Genomic DNA, 18,395 nt, shown 5'->3' with positions numbered 1-18,395 from the left:
ATAACTCTTAAGCAGACAGGAAGCAGTCATTACATCAATCTAAATGGGATTCTATCGCTCTTAATACACTGTGTGTGCTCAGTGAACTTTCACTGGGCAGGCCTCTGCTCTGCTCATCCCTGTTTAAATTGTTTTCATCTTTTGACAATTGTTTTTGAACATGTTGTTCAGGTGTCGATCCATGATGGTCCTTGGGAGTACCTGGGAAGCATAAGCACCCTGCTCTTGTGTTGAATGCCTGACAGGAAAGAGTCTCACAGCAGTTGGCATGGGAAGAGATTTGGCCACACCACATGTACACATGAAAAACACAATTGTCCCCCAACAGAATGATGCAGACCTTTGAAAATAAACATCTCCCAACCCCCCTTAATGGTAATGTCTTCCCTCTGCTGATCATCTCCAATTTACTCTGGTTTATCTTCTTTATATGTAATCCTTTTTACATGGTCTCCTCCACCACTGCTCTCTGAGCTTCTTGAGGGCAGAGGCTGGTTTGGCTCCTCTTTGTATCTCTATGACTTAACATGATGCCTGGCACACGTTAAGCAATGAATAGATGTTTGTTAAGTGGATTGGAATCCAAGAAATAGAAAGACAAAGAAAATCCAGCTTTCTATCTCAGAAAGAAACTTGGGCCTACAGGGCTTCCCATACCCTAAAGAGCACTCCCTGAAAGGAGCTGAGACCTTGAGTTAACTAGCAGTCACCCCCCTCACCTTCTGGTGAGAAACCAAAATCATCAAGGTAAAAACTTTCACAATTCCCTCAGTGCATCATGCTGTCCAAACTGGGTCTGGACAAAACTTCTAGATTTCTCTTCCTACCCAGAGCACATCCTCCCAAAGATGAAACACTGAAGGGTGGTTATTCAGGGTTTCTAGGTCAAAGGCAAACTTTATACTATGGACCCCCAGTACTTAAAGATCTTCCAATGAAGCAAAAAATATAGGTCTGTTTTCTCTGTTTCTCACTCTCCTCTCTGTCTTTCTGTCTGTCTGTCTCTCCACTACTCCTCCTCCTTCCCTCCTTCCTTCTCCTTCCTTTCCTGGCTCCTTCCCTATACCCCTCATCATTCTGTCTCTCTCAGTTGATAGCTTTATTTATTCCCAGGTAAAGAGCCCACAATCTTGTGTATTCTGTAATAGATTGTAATCTATGTAATTTTTCTAATTTCTGTTTGGTATTTTCTTGGATAAATGGGGTTCCTTGCTATTTGACATTTGTGATAGTCTTTTGTGTAATGAGTATTTGCGGGTAAAGAATAAGCTGGTAACAGTAAGTTAATGACTACACTCCCTCCTTAAGATGGATTATAGAAGTGAATTTAGTTCTGAACCTATCCTACCCCAAATTAGACATATTTGAGGAATGACAGTCATAATTTCAGCCCAACACTCCGCTTGAAGACTGGAGAAATGATTCCCCAATATTAGCAGTCCAAGTTCCTGCCTGCAACCCCCAATTCACCTAGGCTTTGAGTAGTGTTAGTACTACCCTTCTACTACAGGAATAGGTAGAACAAACTTCAGGTCATAGATGTCCATGCCATGCTATATAGAGAGATTCCCTACTCATACCTGTCATATTCATTGTTGTTAGATTCTATTCAATCATATCTGACTTTTTTGTGATACCATTTGGAGTTTCCTTTTTTTTCCTTTTTAAAAATTTATTTTTATTTAAGTTTTCAACATTCATTTCCACAAAATTTTGGGTTCCAAATTTTCTCCCCATTTCTCCCCTCCCCCACCCCAAAACGCTAAGCATTCTAATTACCCCTATCACCAATCTGCCCTCCCTTCTAACATCCCTCCCTTCCCTTATTTCCATCTTCTCTTTTGTCCTGTAGGACAAGATAACTTTCTATGCTCCATTACCTGTATTTCTTATTTCCTAGTTGCAAGAACAATACTCAACAGTTGTTCCTAAAACTGAGTTCCAACTTCTCTTCCTCCCTCCCTCCCCACCCATCCCTTTGGGAAGGCAAGCAATTCAATATAGGCCATATCTGTGAAGTTTTGCAAATGACTTCCATAATAGTGGTGTTGTGTAAGACTAATTATATTTCTCTCCATCCTGTCCTGCCCCCCATTTATTTTATTCTCTCTTTTGATCCTGTTCCTTCCCAAGAGTGTTGACTTCTAATTGCTCCCTCCTCCCATTGCCCTCCCTTCCATCATCCCCACCACCCTGCTTACCCCTTCTCCCCCACTTTCCTGTACTGTGAAACAGGTTTTCATACCAAAATAAGTGTGCATTTTATTCCTTCCTTTAGTCAAATGTGATGAGAGTAAGCTTCATGTTTTTTCTGCCACCTCCCCCCTTTCTTCCTCCACTGAAAAGTCATTTGCTTGCCTCTTTTATGAGAGATAATTTGCCCCATTCCATTTCTCCCTTTCTCCTCCCAATATATTTCTCTCTCACTGCTTAATTTCATTTTTTTAAAGATATGATCCCATCCTATTCTATTCACCTTGTGCTCTCTCTCTCTCTCTATGTCTGTGTGTGTGTATGGGTATGAGTATGAGTGTGTGTGTGTGTGTGTGTGTGTGTGTAATCCCACCAACATTCCTACATGGAAAGACAATATGTAGGAATGTAAATAGTTCAACTTTAGTAAGTCCCTTATGATTGCTCTTTGCTGTTTACCTTTTCATGCTTCTCTTGATTCTTGTGTTTGAAAGTCAAATTTTCTTTTCAGCTCTGGTCTTTTCATCAAGAATGCTTGAAAGTTCTCTGTTTCGTTGAAAGACCATTTTTTCCCCGAAGTATTATACTCAGTTTTGCTGGGTAGGTGATTCTTGGTTTTAGTCCTAGTTCCTTTGACTTCTGGAATATAATATTCCATGCCCTTTGATCCCTTAGTGTAGAGGCTGCTAGATCTTGTGTTATCCTGATTGTATTTCCACAATACTTGAATTGTTTCTTTCTAGCTGCTTGCAATATTTTCTCCTTGACCTGGGAACTCTGGAATTTGGCCACAATGTTCCTAAGAGTTCCTCTTTTTGGATCTCTTTCAGGAGGTGATCAGTGGATTCTTTCAATATTTATTTTGCCCCCTGGTTCTAGAATATCAGGGCAGTTTTCCTTGATAATTTCATGAAAGATGATGTCTAGGCTCTTTTTTTGATCATGGCTTTCAGGTAGTCCCATAATTTTTAAATTGTCTCTTCTGGATCTATTTTCCAGGTCAGTTGTTTTTCCAACGAGATATTTCCCACTATCTTCCATTTTTTTCATTCTTTTGGTTTTGTTTTGTGACTTCTTGGTTTCTCATTAGCCTCCATCTGTTCCATTCTAATTTTTAAAGAACTATTTTCTTCAATGAGCTTTTGAACCTCCTTTTCCATTTGGCTAAATCTGCTTTTTAAAACATTCTTCTCATTGGCTTTTTGAATCTCTTTTGCCAAATGAGTTAGCCTATTTTTAAAGGTGTTATTTTCTTCAGCATATTTCTGGGTCTCCTTTAGGAAGGTGTTGACCCGCTTTTCATGCTTTTCTTGCATCTCTCTCATTTCTTTTCCCAGTTCTTCCTCCACTTCTCTTACTTGATTTTCAAAATCCTTTTTGAGCTCTTCAATGGCCTGAGACCACTGAATATTTATTTTGGACGTGTGGGATATAGAAGCTTTGACTTTTATATCTTTCCCTGATGGTAAGTGTTGTTCTTCCTCATCAGAAAGGATGGGAGAAGATATCTGTTCACCAGGAAAGTAACCTTCTATATTCTTATTCCTTTGTCAAGAGTAGGGTTTACTCTGGGAATCTGTAAGATCTCAGTTCCTCCAAGGTGGCACAATCAAGCGTGTACACTGATCTGGAGACAGGTAGAGATTTTTGTGTCCAGAATCATATCAGTTTCCTCTCCACAGCCACCCAGCCTCCAGTACCCCCAAGTCAGTGCTGGGGGCTGATTTTCACATAAGCTGGATGGGCAGGGCCACCATTCAGTGTGAGACAAAGACCAGCTCCCTCAGGGCCTCTACACAGGGCTGAGGTAATATTCAGCTCCTCAGTGCCCCCAGGGACTTTTACGATCCAACAATGGATGTGGGCTGCTGTAGGGGCTGCCATGACAGCTGCTGCCACCTGCCTGGTGTGGCCTCTGGGTGCTGCTGTCTGAGGCCAGAGCTATGGGAAGGCCCTTCTCCCTTCCTGGCCAGCTGAAAAAACCCCATCACTGACCTTTGGCGCTTGTGGGTTGAGGGATCTGCAGACCCGCTGCTGCTCCAGGTCAGTTGTTTTTACAATGAGTTCTTTCACCTCATCTTCTACTTTTTCAAATTTTTGGTTTTGTTTACTAACTTCTTGGTTTAACTCATAATCATTCATTTCCCTGGACTCAATTCTTCCTTGCAAAGAATTATTTTGTTCAGTGAGCTTTTGAACCTTCTTCTCCATTTCGCTAATTCTGCTTTTTAAAACCTCCTTCTCCTCGTTGGCTTTTTGGATCTCTTTTTCCAATTGAGTTAACCTCTTTTTAAAGTTGTTATTTTCCTCAGCATTTTTTTGGTTTTCCTTTAGTAAGCTGCCAACTGTTTTTTAAGGTCTTCTATTGCTTTAGCCAAGTTTAAGCCCCCTTTGGAGGCAGGGGCCTTGACTTCCTCTGACAGTATGCCTTGTTCTTCCTCCTCGGAAAAGATGGGGGGAGATACCTGTTCCCCAAGAAAGTAACCATCTATGGTCTTATTTTTTTTCCCTTTTCTGGGCATTTTTCCAGCCAGTTACTTGACTTCTGAGTTTCCTCTCCACAACCACCTCGCCTCCAGTTCTGCCCAGCTAGCACTTAGGGGCTGAGATTCAAATGCTGCTCCCAAGCCTTAGGGGTTTTTGGCAGGGGTGGGGCTGCTATTCAGTGTGAGATTAAGTTCAGCTGCTCAGGTGGGAGCAGGGCTGCCTCACGGGGCTTAGTTCCCTTGGGGGTTTATGATGAGACCTTCAACAACGGATGCGGGCTACTGCCTGTTTTGGGAGCCCCCTGTCCACTGTTGCCTCTACTGCTGCCTCCCGAGGGGACCTGACTTATGGAGACACCCCGCTCCCTGCTTGGACAGCCAAAAAGACCCTCTCACTGACCTTTGACACCTGTGGGTTGAGGGAATCTGCACTGCCGCTGCAGATTCTGTCCCTGAAACCTGCTCGGATCTGAGGATCTGCTTCGCTTGGCACTGCGTGGCCAAGGCAGGGTTGGGCTCTGCTCCAGGTCCAGTGCAAGACAGACCTTTCCCGTCAGTTTTTCAGATCTCTCTGGAACAGAAATCTCCCCCACTCCATTGTTCTGTGGCTTCTGCTGCTCTAGAATTTGTTGCGAGTTCTTCTTTACAGGTGTTTTATGGGCTGTGGGGTAAGAGTTAAGCATCTGTGTATCTTTCTACTCCGCCATCTTGGCTCCTCCCTCCTTCACAATTTCTTGAAAGATGAGGTCTAGGCTCTTTTTTTATCATGGCTTTAAAGAAACCCAATAATTTTTAAATTATGTCTCCTGGATCTATTTTCTGGGTCAGTTGTTTTTCCAATGAGATATTTCACATTGTCTGCTACTTTTTCATTCCTTTGGTTTTGTTTTCTAATTTCTTGATTTCTTATAGTCATTAACATCCATTTGCTCCATTCCAATCTTTAAGGAATTATTTTCTTCAGTGAGCTTTTGGGCTTCCTTTTCCATCTGGCCAGTTCTGCTTTGTAGGGCATTCTTCTCCCTCATTGGTTTTTTGGATCTCTATTGCCATTTGGGTTAGTCTATTTTTAAAGTGTTATTTTCTTCAGCATTTTTGGGTCCCCTTTAGCAAGCAATTGAGTCATTTTTCATGATCTTCTTGCATCGCTCTCATTTCTCTTCCCAATTTTTGCTCTACTTTTCTTACTTGATTTTCAAAATCCTTTTTGAGCTCTTCCATGTCCTGAGACCAATTCATATTTTTCTGGGAGGCTTTGGATGGTGGAGCCTTGAACTTGCTGTCTTCTGTTTGTATATTTTGGTCTTCCTTGTCACTAAAGTAAAAGTCTACAGTCTGATTCTTTTGAGTTTTTGCTCATTTCTCTAGCCATTTACTTGACTTTTGAGCTCTTTCTCAAGGTAGTTTTCTGCTTCCAGTAGAGATGAGGAAAGTACTATCAATCACTTGATCCTCCCACAATCTGTGGGCCTAGAGCTCCAGAAACAGACACTGCATCTTCCCCTGCTGTGTCTGCTGCAGACTCCTCCACCCCTTCTGCCACCCTGGGGCTGTGACCAGACCACTCTACTCTCTGAGACAGGTCTGGAAAGTTTTTTCTGCTGACCTTCCAATTTGTTCCTGGCATTTTGGTGTTGCGAAGTCCAGAAACCACTACAGGTGCCAGAGATTCAGTCCCCGCACCAGCCTGGTTAGGTCCTGTCTGTGGTGACTTGGCCCACACTGAAATTCACTCTGCTCCCAGTGCAGCGCAATAGATGCTTCCCTTCAACCTTCCAGGCTGTCTTGGGTTGGAGATTTGCTTCACCCTTCATTCTGTGGGTTCTGCAGCTCCAGAATTTGTTTAGAATCATTTTTACAGGCATTTGGCTGGGCTTGGGGGGAGAGCTCTAGAAAGTCTCTGCTTCTACTCCACCACCTTCGCTCCACCCCCAAGTTTAATCATTTTAAATGAATGTTAAAATAAATCAAGTATGATTTTGTTTAAGTTTAATCACACTTTTATTAAGCAAAAATAAGTAACTTAACCAATGTCTGCTTTCAAGGAGCTCATGATCTAGTAGGAGATACAACAGGCAAGCAACTATCTACAAACAAGATAATAAGTCTTGGATGCCCCAAAGAGCTCCAGATTCCCCTTTATGGGAGAATAAAGGGAAGTCTGAGTAGGCACATCCCTTCCTTGGATCATTCTTAGGGGTCTTTCTTCAACTCTCTGATAGCTTGTGCCATGTTGCTAATATTACCTGCACTGTCCCCTAGCACTTGAGCACCTAATGTCCCCAAAGACTTTGAGGTGTCATCCTTGTATCCTCCTCATTGGCCTTGCTATCTCCCAGCTTCCCCTGGGACAAATGGGCTGGGTTAATCAAATGACATGGGGCTGATTACAGAAGGGAAAAGTAACAGTGCTATATTCTGGCATATATTCGCTGTAAGACTGAGAACTATGAGGAATGTAGGGGATCCTGTTGCCCTCACTTGTGGGGATCTCGTAAGCTTGAGGTATAATGTAATACAAAAAAGAAGATGCCCACAAAACCTGATCAAATGCTGAAGAGTCACTCCTTTCTAGTTACTAGCCAAGAACTTAAACCCCAGGAGAGAATTCACATGCCCCTCCTTGTGGGCATTGGTGATCACTGTGGATCAAGCCTGGGGCTGGAGTCAGTAAACTGGGGTTCAAATCCAATTTCAGACATGTACTAACTCTAAGACCCTGATCAAGTCACTTTGCCTCTGTCTGCCTCAGCTGCCTCAAGTGTAAAATGATGATAATAATAGCTTCTACCACCCGGGGGTGTTGGGAAGATCCAATGAGATGATATTTTCAAAGTGCCTAGCACATAGTGGGTCCTTAATAAATGGTTGTTCCCTTTTCTTCCCCCTCCTCAGATGTTCAAGGTGGGCTCAGACCTAGTAAGTCTTCTGCTACCTCTCCTACTCATACCAAATATCCACCCAATTCTGCAGGTAAGTAGGCAACGGGTCAAATTCTTTTGAAAATCAATGAGTAAAAGAGATGATAAATCACAAGATATCTCTCTCTCCTGAGGCCATCCATGAAACTTCAAATTCTTTCCCATTCAGCATCTCCTGACTCACCAAATCCACAGCCCCATGCAAGGGCACTTTGCCATGAGCTCCAGGCTCAGAGAAAGAGTGACTCTGTTCACTGAGTCAAGGAAAGATTGAAACTGCTCAGAGATGGGAACTGAGGATGGCATACATATCCAGGACCTTCCCCCAGTTCCCACAGCAGAGTTCTACATCCAAAGGCAATTCATTGAGTCCTCTCTCTCTCTTTCTATCAAAAAGGTAGCTTGTTTATCCAGTGGATAGAGCACTGGGCCTAGAGTCAGGAAGACTGGACCTCAGACACTACCTCTGTGACTCTGGATAAACAACTTTACCAATGTCTGCCTCCATTTCCTCATCTGTAATATGGAGATAATGATCAGAAGAGTACCTACCTCACAGGGTTATGGTGAAGGTCAAAATGAGAAAATTGAAAAGAATTTAGGACAATGCCTGACACTTAGTGGATGTATAATAAATGCTGGTTTCTTTCCCTTTTCTTCTCCCCCCACATGAAAAAAATGGAAAACTCAAGCCTTCAAAGTGGAGGGAGGAAAGAAAAGCAGAGCAACCAAAGAATCAAGCCACTCAAACCTCTGACACAGATGAAGAGATATACCCCCCAAATTCAGTGACAAAATCAGAATTGTCAGAACAAGGTAGGAAATAAAACAAGAAAAAAATCTGAGAATAGAAAGAAAACCAAAAAAAAACCCCAAAAAACCATGGAAAGAAAAAACAAACTTTTCTCCTCTGGCGCTGCCCCCCTCCCACTCTGGTGCAGACCTCTCATCATCTCATCCCAGGATTATTTCAACAGCTTCTGGAGGGTTCCCCTACCTCCAGTCTCTCCTCACTCCCATCCATCCTCCATTCAGCCGCTAAAACAATTTTCCTAAAGCAGTCATGTCATACATATGTCTATTCAACAAACCTCTGTGGTTCCCTAATGTCTCCAGGACCAGATAAAAATTTCTCTGTTTGACTTTCAAAATCCTCCATAACCTGTTTGGTTCCTAACTTTCCAGTCTTCTTACACCTTATTTCTCTCCACTCTGCAATCCAGTGCCACCAGAAATTGTTACTGTTCCTCCCAGAAATCCAGCATAATATTGTGGTGAACTTATTGAAGGACATTAATAATGCAAAATAGGCAGGTCACTTTTTTCCAATGAACTGCATCATTGACAGAAATATCCACATTGATGATATCAGAGATTCAGTAGTTCACTGAAATATTTTAACATGGCTCCTAAAGGATATTTTAATATCTTCCATATTTCCTTTTCTTATTACTTCTCTGTTCCCTAGAATGTGGCCATTCTTTACAAAGTTTCCATACAACACTGAAAAATAGTTATAATTCTTAAAATTCTCATTCAGCACTCACCAAATTACAGTTTTTCGAATGTTGATAATCAGATGTCTAACTTGTTTTCCTTTTATTTTTTGTTAGATTTTTCTAAGTCTGAAGGAAGTCTGATTAAATATCCAAACAATTCCTGTTTCTCCCATCTCCCAATAACAAAGTCCCCTACTGCTTGGTTCTCTACATCTTTATCTCTGTCTCTGGACTCATTGGCTTCCCTCAAGTCCCAGCTAAAATACCACTTTCAAAAACAAGCATTTCCCAATCCCTCTTAATGCCAGTGTCTCTACTCCACTAATTATCTCCGATTTATCATGTATATCTCTTGTTTGTACATAGTTATTTGCATGTTGTAGAGTGTGAGCAGCTTGAGAATTGGTACTGTTGGGTTTTGTTTTTTGTTTGTTTCGTTAATGTTTTTTCCCCTTTCTTTGTACCTTCAGTGCTCAGTACAGTGCCTAAAATATAGTAGGTACATAATAAATGCTTATTGTTTGATTGATTTAGATATCATAACCATGAATGTGAGTTTAAATCACCCATGAAATGATAAAATAGACTAGAAAGCAAACTCCAAGAATTTGCCATTTGCAAGGAATGCACTCAAACATACAGAGTCAAAATAAGAGATGAAACATTGCTTACATACATCAGCAAAATGTGAAAAAAGCAAGATTAACAATCTTAAGATCAGAAAAGGTAACAGAAAAATAGAAATGATTGAGAGATGAATACAGAGACAGCATTATGCCTTAAGAGCCATGGATAATGAAAAAATATCCTTGTTAAACACATATTCACTAATAGGCCTAACATAAAAAATCAAGTGTAACTAACTAAATTATCATAAAACAATATAATACACCCAGAATTGTTTGGATATCTAATCAGACTTCTTTCAGACTTAGAAAAATCCAACAAAAAAGAAAAAGAAAACAAGTTAGACATCTGATTATCAACATTTGAAAAACTATAATTTGGTGAGTGTTGAATGAGAATTTTAAGGATTATAACTATTTTTCAGTGTTGTATGGAAACTTTGGAAAGATTGGCCACATCCTAGGGAACAGAGAAATAATAAGAAAAGGAAATATGAAAAATATTAAAATATCCTTTAGGAGCCATGTTAAAATATTTCAATGAACTACTGAATCTCTGATATCATCAATGTGGATATTTCTCTCAATGATGCAGTTCATTGGAAAAAAGAGACCTGCCTATTTTGTATTACTAATGTTCTTCAATAAGTTCACCACAAAGAATCCATAAAAGTGTTCCAGTGTAGCAAATGATCAAGTCCATTGACAAGCAAATCTAGACTTTTACAACATCTCCAATGCATGGTTCTTTTTGACCATTACATACTGATGTATCACCAGTGATGGATGAGTTCAGCAAGTAGTTAACTAAAAGTCATCATCTGGATGATAGGTACTCCTCAATTTTTTCCTATAATGTTAGACCAAATAGGAGTCTAATAATCTTTAATAATCTACTCTGATCCTCAAAAAAGTTCTTTGAGTATTCTTTTCACTTAAGAATGTTCAGGATATGCTAACAACTTTCTCAGAGCACTTGAAACAAGATTTGCCCCACCACATTACCCTTTTGTCCCCCACTATTAAGATGATGGAATGGACAAAGGAGTGGCTCTCCATTATTGCCAAAGTCAACATAGCAATCAGCTTGCCTGGGAACACAGAATGGGTAAACACTCCTATGATGATGCCCAAATGGTATAGAACAACCAGAAAGAGGAAAGTAGGCATAGATCTCATGGTCTTCATAACACATAGTATAAACATATTATCTTCACAATAGTAACAAACTTTAAATGAGGTTAATGTTTCCATCAATGCAAAAGTATTCCACAATTTACTTCCCTCTGAGAAAACTGCACTGAAATTCTTTTCACCAGAGTGAAGATGTTTCTGATCCAGTTTCAGTAACTAATAGAATAGCAGCTATGTCCCTCAAACAGTTATATACCAATACTCAATTATTCTTACATCATTTTGAAACATTTAAGGACCTTATTCCACACAGCCATATTTCCTTTAAACAGACATCATTACAATAACTCAAATGTATCCCAACTTTAGTCAATGGGATATTGACTCAACATTGGTATTTGTATCTTTTTTTCATAAAGTTCTTTTCCCTTTGCCTAATTATTTCCATATCATTCAGAAAGAATGCTCTGTTCCAAGGATTTAATCTTTCACATGACTATGAAAGAGTTCTAATTTACTCAATTGTGTGAGATATGGGTTGACTTTCCATTCAGATAGATTTCACATACTTGCATTATGCTCACATCTTTCACTGATCACTGACTTTGATTACAAAAATTTACCATAAAAGGAAAAGCAAGGACATGATTAGATAAAGCATCACAGTCTGTCAAACTCAGGAACAGTGATGTGGGAAACATTCCTTTTCAAAGGAACACGATGGAGAAACTGACCCAGAAGGATCCCATCCTAGGCTGAGGCTAGGATTGTCCTCTCAGTTTTTCCAGATGAAGACCTCCACCTATAACAGTCACAAAAATTATACTGGTGGGTTCCTTTACCTGGACCCATCCTCCCTTCATCCTTTTCCCAGGGCTGGTGCTATGTTCTGAACCTGGATACTTCCAGGCTGTAGCAGCTGCCCCTCCCCCTCTTTCCTTTTATCAGGTGGGGGAAGGTAAACTCTCTCTTGCTAATCTGATCTGGGATGAGAGGGGTTAACAGAAAAACCTGCATGACTAAGGAGGAGGGAGTGGGGAAAGGGAATTATGAGATTGCAAGAAAGCTGTTTCAAAACTCTTTACTCAATCTCAAAACTTCCAGAAAATGCTAGGAAGCCTTTAGCCATCCCATTCACTTCTCTTTCAAAAATGGCATTGCATGAAACTAGTACCTTTTCTTAGGATACCTAAAGCACGAACCAATGACTCTGTTTCTCTGAAAGCACCCATTGAAGGCTTATCCAAAGACCCAACAAACCTAGGAATGAAACTCAAAATTCACAGTAGGCTTGGATATAATTGTCATCAATATCAAATTATTGCAACAAATTAGCTTGCAAATGGGAATTTAGCAGGCCTTCTAAAAATCATACAAAAGATTTTGCAAAACATTTCTTCATAAAAATATTTCCCTTTCTTAAAAACAGCTTACAATTTATCCTGTTGCTATTCAAAAAGGTGTTTGAAATAAGGACTCATTTACTCATTACAAAATTCTACCACAAAAACGTCTTGCACAGAATTGACAAAAATTACGGAGGAGATTTTACAGAGCCTTTTCTTTGTATAATTACCAAGTTTCCTTTCACAAACAGACTTTTATAAATACTTGATTTAAACAATGACTCCAAATAGCTTAGTTAACAATCTCATAAATTTCATAAGTGATAGCAAAACCATTTTAATTGCAATTTCCTTTTTAATGGAGACAAAAATTGGAATTTTATGATTTCTTAAATTATAGTACTTCAAATATTATAATACATGGTCAGAATGACCTATTCATCATTTTTCTTTTCCTCTAACAGTACAATTCTTAATCTAAAAACACAGGTTATAAGAGAAATTGTATTTCTAACAACACAGATTATACAATTGTTCACCAAATCACACAATAAAAGAAAATTTAGAAATATAACAATACCATGAGCAATTATCATCTATTTAACCTTGAAACCAAAATGAATTAATTATCAATCTGATGACCTTAATTTGGTCAGATGTGTTTCCAAATTGCTTTACACAGAAAATCATTCATTTCATCACTATTGGCATAAACTTCACAACTAAGAAAACTCACATACAGTTACTAAATATGAAGCAATTATATTTAATTTAAGCAGTTAACATTCAGATAGCGTCTGTTCTATGCCAAGCATTTTACAGTCATTTGATCCCCACAGAATCCCTGGGAAGTGGATTCCACTACTGTCCCTGTACAGAACAGTAAACTGAGTTAAATAAAAATAAAACTTTTTTGGGGGCGGCACAGTGAATAAATTTCTTAATGCCAAATAACAATATGTAAACATTTCAATTATGTATAAAATATGTTTTTATTTTTAAGTCCAATACTTTTGACTCCTTAAAAGGAAATATTATCCACCATTTCATATATTCCCTTAAAAAGACATGTGACCTTATATTCCCACCTCTGAATAATCTATTCCTCTAGTTCCTTAAAAAGCTGCCACAAATTTTCATTCTCAACCCCTTCTACTTGAAACAAAATCAAGCTTCCTCACACCCTCTTAACATGCTCAAACCAACTGAAGCTGGCATAAGGACACCCAGCCAAGGATGGGGGAAGGAGTAGCTGAGAGCACACGGGCTTCTTGCTGCCCAGCCCATCCCCATATGCCCCCAAACCCTTCTTTTTCCTTTCTACCTTCCATATTTTCACTGAAGTCTTTATTTCTGTCTTTCCTAATCTTTCAGACTCCTACTACCTCCACTTTCCCTTATATTCCAAATTTGTACAATTTCATACTCACCTCAATTTCGTCCCTCTTCTTTGCATCTTTTAGAACATAGATGGAGTTAAATGCCTAATAATTTACACATCAAAAGAGCTGTATTTCTCCACAGCCTCTGCAAAGAGCTTTTATAACATTAATTATGCATTTTAAACAAGTCACTGAAATCCTAAAGTGATCACTTAAAAGACAGAAAAACCCCTTACTTTTGCAGTTTTAAACACATTACCTCATATCAGATACATTGATTTAATTTAAACATAAAGTACAAACTTTAGCTTTGAGATCTAATTAAACTTGAATTCCAAACTCCCAGCTCCTCTCCCCACCCCTCCCCCCAGCGCTTGCTTCCTCTGGGTGGCCTGAGTTCAGATTCTTTATCAATTCTAAAAGCTGCTTGCTAACTGGCTCTACCTCCCAACCTCTGGAGAAGTTCACTCTGCTTTCTCTCATAGACGTTAGAAGTTCCTTAGAGGTTTTTCTGGCAGCATTTTAAATCTCTCACCACAAAACATAAACCATTTCACAAACACACAGACAAGACACTTGACAAGACAGTGTGTGTGAACCTAATTTTGACATTTTAAAAGGTAAACCAATTTAGAATTAGAATTAGATCAGTCAAAACTCAGAGTTGTCACATGCCAATTTACTCTGACTGACTTCTAGCTAATTTCAAAGGGCTATCCTTCCCAAGAGATCTCTGCCCCCAGCACCAATGACATACTTGGATATTTCCACATCCTCCCTAAGGGACCATGTGGAGGGATTTTACCAGGGACCCTGCCCCTTTTGCTGGTACCTTGCTCTACTTGTTCGCTACCCTTACAACTTCACTGTGACTTCTCCCTTGTGTTCTCTTCAATAGACAGGCTCCTGAATTGCCCACCCACTTCTGGTTGCTATCTTGGAGGTGCACCTTCACCAGAACCCCTCTCAAACCCATGGGATGGTCCAACTATCAAATTAATACTTAATATTCTAATTTTCTTGTTTTGATCTGTTCAGAAAATTGCCTGTTTGCCACGGATATGTGCCTATTACTTTACCCACATTCCTAGATTCACAGGGACTCCAAAATTAGGTTTGGGATGTTGAAGAGGGGAAATGCTCACCCTCAATATTCAGGCCATTAAAATCAATGAGCCACATCCCAGCCCTCATGCTGGCTGCTCCCTTCTTCTGGATCCCAGACAAGCCCCCATTTTGTAAGAAGCAATCATCTTACCAAAAAATCCATATGGTCATTAGTGAATCCAAGAAAGATTTTATTTTACATCCTTGCAAATGGGTAACCGCCTAACGGAGCACACTTGTTAAGACAAATACAAGGCTAGGCATTAACTCTCCCCAATTCAAATTCCCCTCCCCTGCCCCCATTGGCCAGATACAACTTCCTGAACTGCCTGTTCCATGTTTTTCTCCTAGATATGCTCCCTCTACCTTGTCATGCATTGCATGTGCATTCAAATCAACTTGCTCCACCCTGGGGGTGTGTGGGTTAATAATAAACAGCTTATGAAACATAGGTAAAATCTTCTTTCTACCTAGTCAGAGACCTGATTCTACCAAGTCATGGCTTTGGTTGGAACCAGTTCCATCCTGTTATCTTTCCTGCAAAATTGGGAGTGTGTGCATGTTGTTCCTGTGGAAAAAGAGCTCACCCCAGCATTCAGAACAGGATTTGGCACACAGTAGATTTTAACAAATGCTTAGGGGGAATTTTCCCAGTCCAAAAGATGATGGGTGATGGGTGAAAGCATTTCCTGGAGGACATTTGAGCTGCTCATGTTCACCTACATGTCCCAAGAGGACAGCTAATGGATAATGATCCTACAACCTTACCACTTAGTTAGAGGGGAAGGACAAATTGCTAGGCATGATGGTCCTGAAGTCTAGCCTTATAACAGAGAAGGAAGATTTCTTAATAGTACTGACCTTCTTTGCTTCCTACAGGGTGACTCCAAGTTCAAAAGTTCAGCTATCTGACATTCTATACACAAAAGGGGATTCCTGCGTATCATGTGTGTTACAGAGAAAGCATTCATCCATGCATCCTCTGCAAGAGATGAATAAATGATTAAAACCCTTCAGTGAGAGAACAGAAAATCTAGAAGAGGAGTCACCTCGAATGATAAAGAGTAGTCCTCCGGGCAACCTCAACTTTAAGTCTTTGCTAAGTGGAGGCCAAACCAGAGTGGTATGTAATTGGGAGGTTTGGCGACCCTGAGGGGAAAAGAGTGCCTGAAAGAAAGGACAGAGATTCTAGATCTTTCCTCTGTGTGTTGTCTCCCCCCATAAGAATGGAAACTCCTTTATTTTCTCTTTTATTTTCTTTTGTTTTGCTTTTGCTGTGATGTGACTGTCAGATTCTGGAGAGGATAGGGTGAAAGCTCACCTATAAAAACCAAGGGGCATTGATTAGAGAAATGAAAATTAAAACAACTCTGGGGTACCATTTCACACCTATCAGATTGGCTAACATGACAAAACAGGCAAATGATAAATGTTGGAGAACATGTGGAAAAATTGGACCATTCATACATTGTTGCTGGAGTTGGAACTGATTCAGTCATTCTGGAGAGCAGTTTGTAACTGCTCAAAGGGCTATAAAAATGAGCATACCCTCTGACCCAGTGATACCACTTCTAGGGCTGTATCTCAAAGAGATCATAAAAATGGGAAAAGAACCCACATGTAGAAAAACACTTACAGCAGGTCTTTTTGTGGTGGCCAAGAATTGGAAATTGAGGGGATGCCCTTCCATCAGGGAATGGTTGAACAAGTTGTAGTATATGAATGTAATGGAAAACTATTGTTCCATAAGAAATGATGAGAAGGTGAACTTTAGAAAAACCTTGCATGAACTGCGAGTGAGCTAAGGAAAGCGAGTAGAACCAAGAAAATATTGTACGCAGTAACAGCAGTATTTGCAATGATCAATGTTGATAGACTTAGCTCTTTTCAGCAAGGTAGTGATCTAAGATTCCAAAAGACTCATGATGGAAAATGTTGCCCACATCCAGAGAAAGAACTATGGAGTCTGAATGCAGATCAGAGCAGGCTATTTTTCCTCTTTTTTCCTTTCTTTGGTCCTAATTTTTCTTTACAACATGAATAATGTGGAAATATGTTTAATATTGTTGTATAGGTATGGCCTGTATTAGATTACATACCAACTGAGAGTGGGGGGGTATAGAGGGGGAGAAAATTTAAACTCAAAATCTTATACAAGTGAACGTTGAAAACTAAAAATAACTAAATAAAATCCAAGGGCCCTAGCAATAAAGTCTAAGAATCTAAGGGAGGGGACCAAATAAGATGAAGGGGATGAGGATAACTGGGATGCAAGTGGCACGGTTTGGAACTACATCAACATTGTACTTGAAGACTTCATATGAGGTGTGTGCACATAGATATGCCATATTTGAATATTACTCAGAATAAACCAGAACTACAGCAAGTCGCAGCAGTCACTGTGATTGGACCCTATGTGGTGTGGGCCCCTTGTGAGAAGTTCCTGGGTCCCGGGTTCCATAGACAGAAACTCACTCTTGGCCTTATTGTCAGCTCATATTCTACTTCAGCTGATGTTTTCCTGTGGAAATAATCTCTAGGTGACTGGAAAACTTGTTCACTTTACAAATAATGCCACATTTGGGTCTCACAAAAATCCTGGGAAGTAGGCACTGTTCTTACACCCATTTTACAGTTGTGGAACTGAGACAAACAGAGGTGGAGCAAGTTGCCCAAGGTCACATAGCTAGTAAGTACCTCAGAACACATTTGAACGCGTGTCTTGCTGACTCTGGGTCTAGTGCCCTATCCACTGTGCCATCTAGCTGCCTAGGTGTTCTGTCAATATGATAATAGCGAATACTGTTACAGGAATCTAAGCTTTTGTGACACTTTGCACTTATCTTATCTGATCCTCACAACACCCTGAAAAGCAAGCGCTGTTACTACTATTCTCGTTTTTCAGATGAGGAGACTTCAGTTGAGGTAGATTAAGTGATCTGGCTAGGGTCACACAGCTAGTAAGTGTTTTAGGTGGGATTTAAATTCATGTCTTGCTGACTCCAGGTTCAGTACTTTATCCACTGTTTGAATCTCTCCAACAAATGATTAAGAAAGACAAACAAGGAAACTATATCATACTTAAAAACATGGCACATTATAACTACATATTTATATATTATATACATATACATAAACATATATAGGTACATGTAGTAACTGAATGGTTTAACATCCAAGAACTTAAAAGATAAACTATTCAAACTGTGGGTAATCTAAATAATACTTCGGAGACTGTTAGAGAATTCATGACACCTTTTTCTGACTTAGATGAATCTAAAAGAAAGATAAGCAGGAAAGAAATGAAGGATTTAAATGGAATATTTTTAATACTAGATATGATTAACTACTCATTTGTCAGCAACATACAGAATTTAGGCAAAGACTGACCACAAGTTGGATATGAAGAACACATAAATTATGATGAAAAGGTAGAAATAGCAAACATATCCTTCTGAGAACCAAACTCAAATCTCCTGTGGTCTCATTAAAGTGAATATTCCTTCCATTTATGTAGGTTATAGCGCACCCATGCATGTTTCCCAGATGTGGTTCTTGATATCACAAGGACACCAGCAGAATGCACAGGTTGTCCATTTCTTGTTCTTCTCACATGACCAGCCCATTTTATTTTTCTGGCAAACGTTTATTGGATGATATCCTTTATTCCACCTCTTTGTTATTCTGACAGTCTTTTTTCA

The 18,395-nt window shown here is 39.7% G+C and overlaps 1 long non-coding RNA gene across 1 annotated transcript; it reads left to right on the top strand.

The window, feature by feature from the left end:
• Positions 1–4,075: 4,075 nt before the first annotated feature.
• Positions 4,076–16,040, top strand: LOC140508121 (uncharacterized). Its single transcript, XR_011968301.1, has 4 exons — positions 4,076–4,236; positions 7,575–7,652; positions 8,293–8,416; positions 15,574–16,040. It is a non-coding gene; the product is annotated as an uncharacterized lncRNA (long non-coding RNA).
• The last annotated feature ends 2,355 nt before the right edge of the window (positions 16,041–18,395 follow it).

The sequence above is a fragment of the Notamacropus eugenii genome, chromosome 5 (genome assembly GCF_028372415.1).
Source record: "Notamacropus eugenii isolate mMacEug1 chromosome 5, mMacEug1.pri_v2, whole genome shotgun sequence".
Lineage (NCBI taxonomy): Eukaryota > Metazoa > Chordata > Mammalia > Diprotodontia > Macropodidae > Notamacropus > Notamacropus eugenii.
The sequence above is the reverse complement of the archived record's forward strand: the minus strand, read 5'-3'. Positions and strand labels throughout refer to the sequence as shown.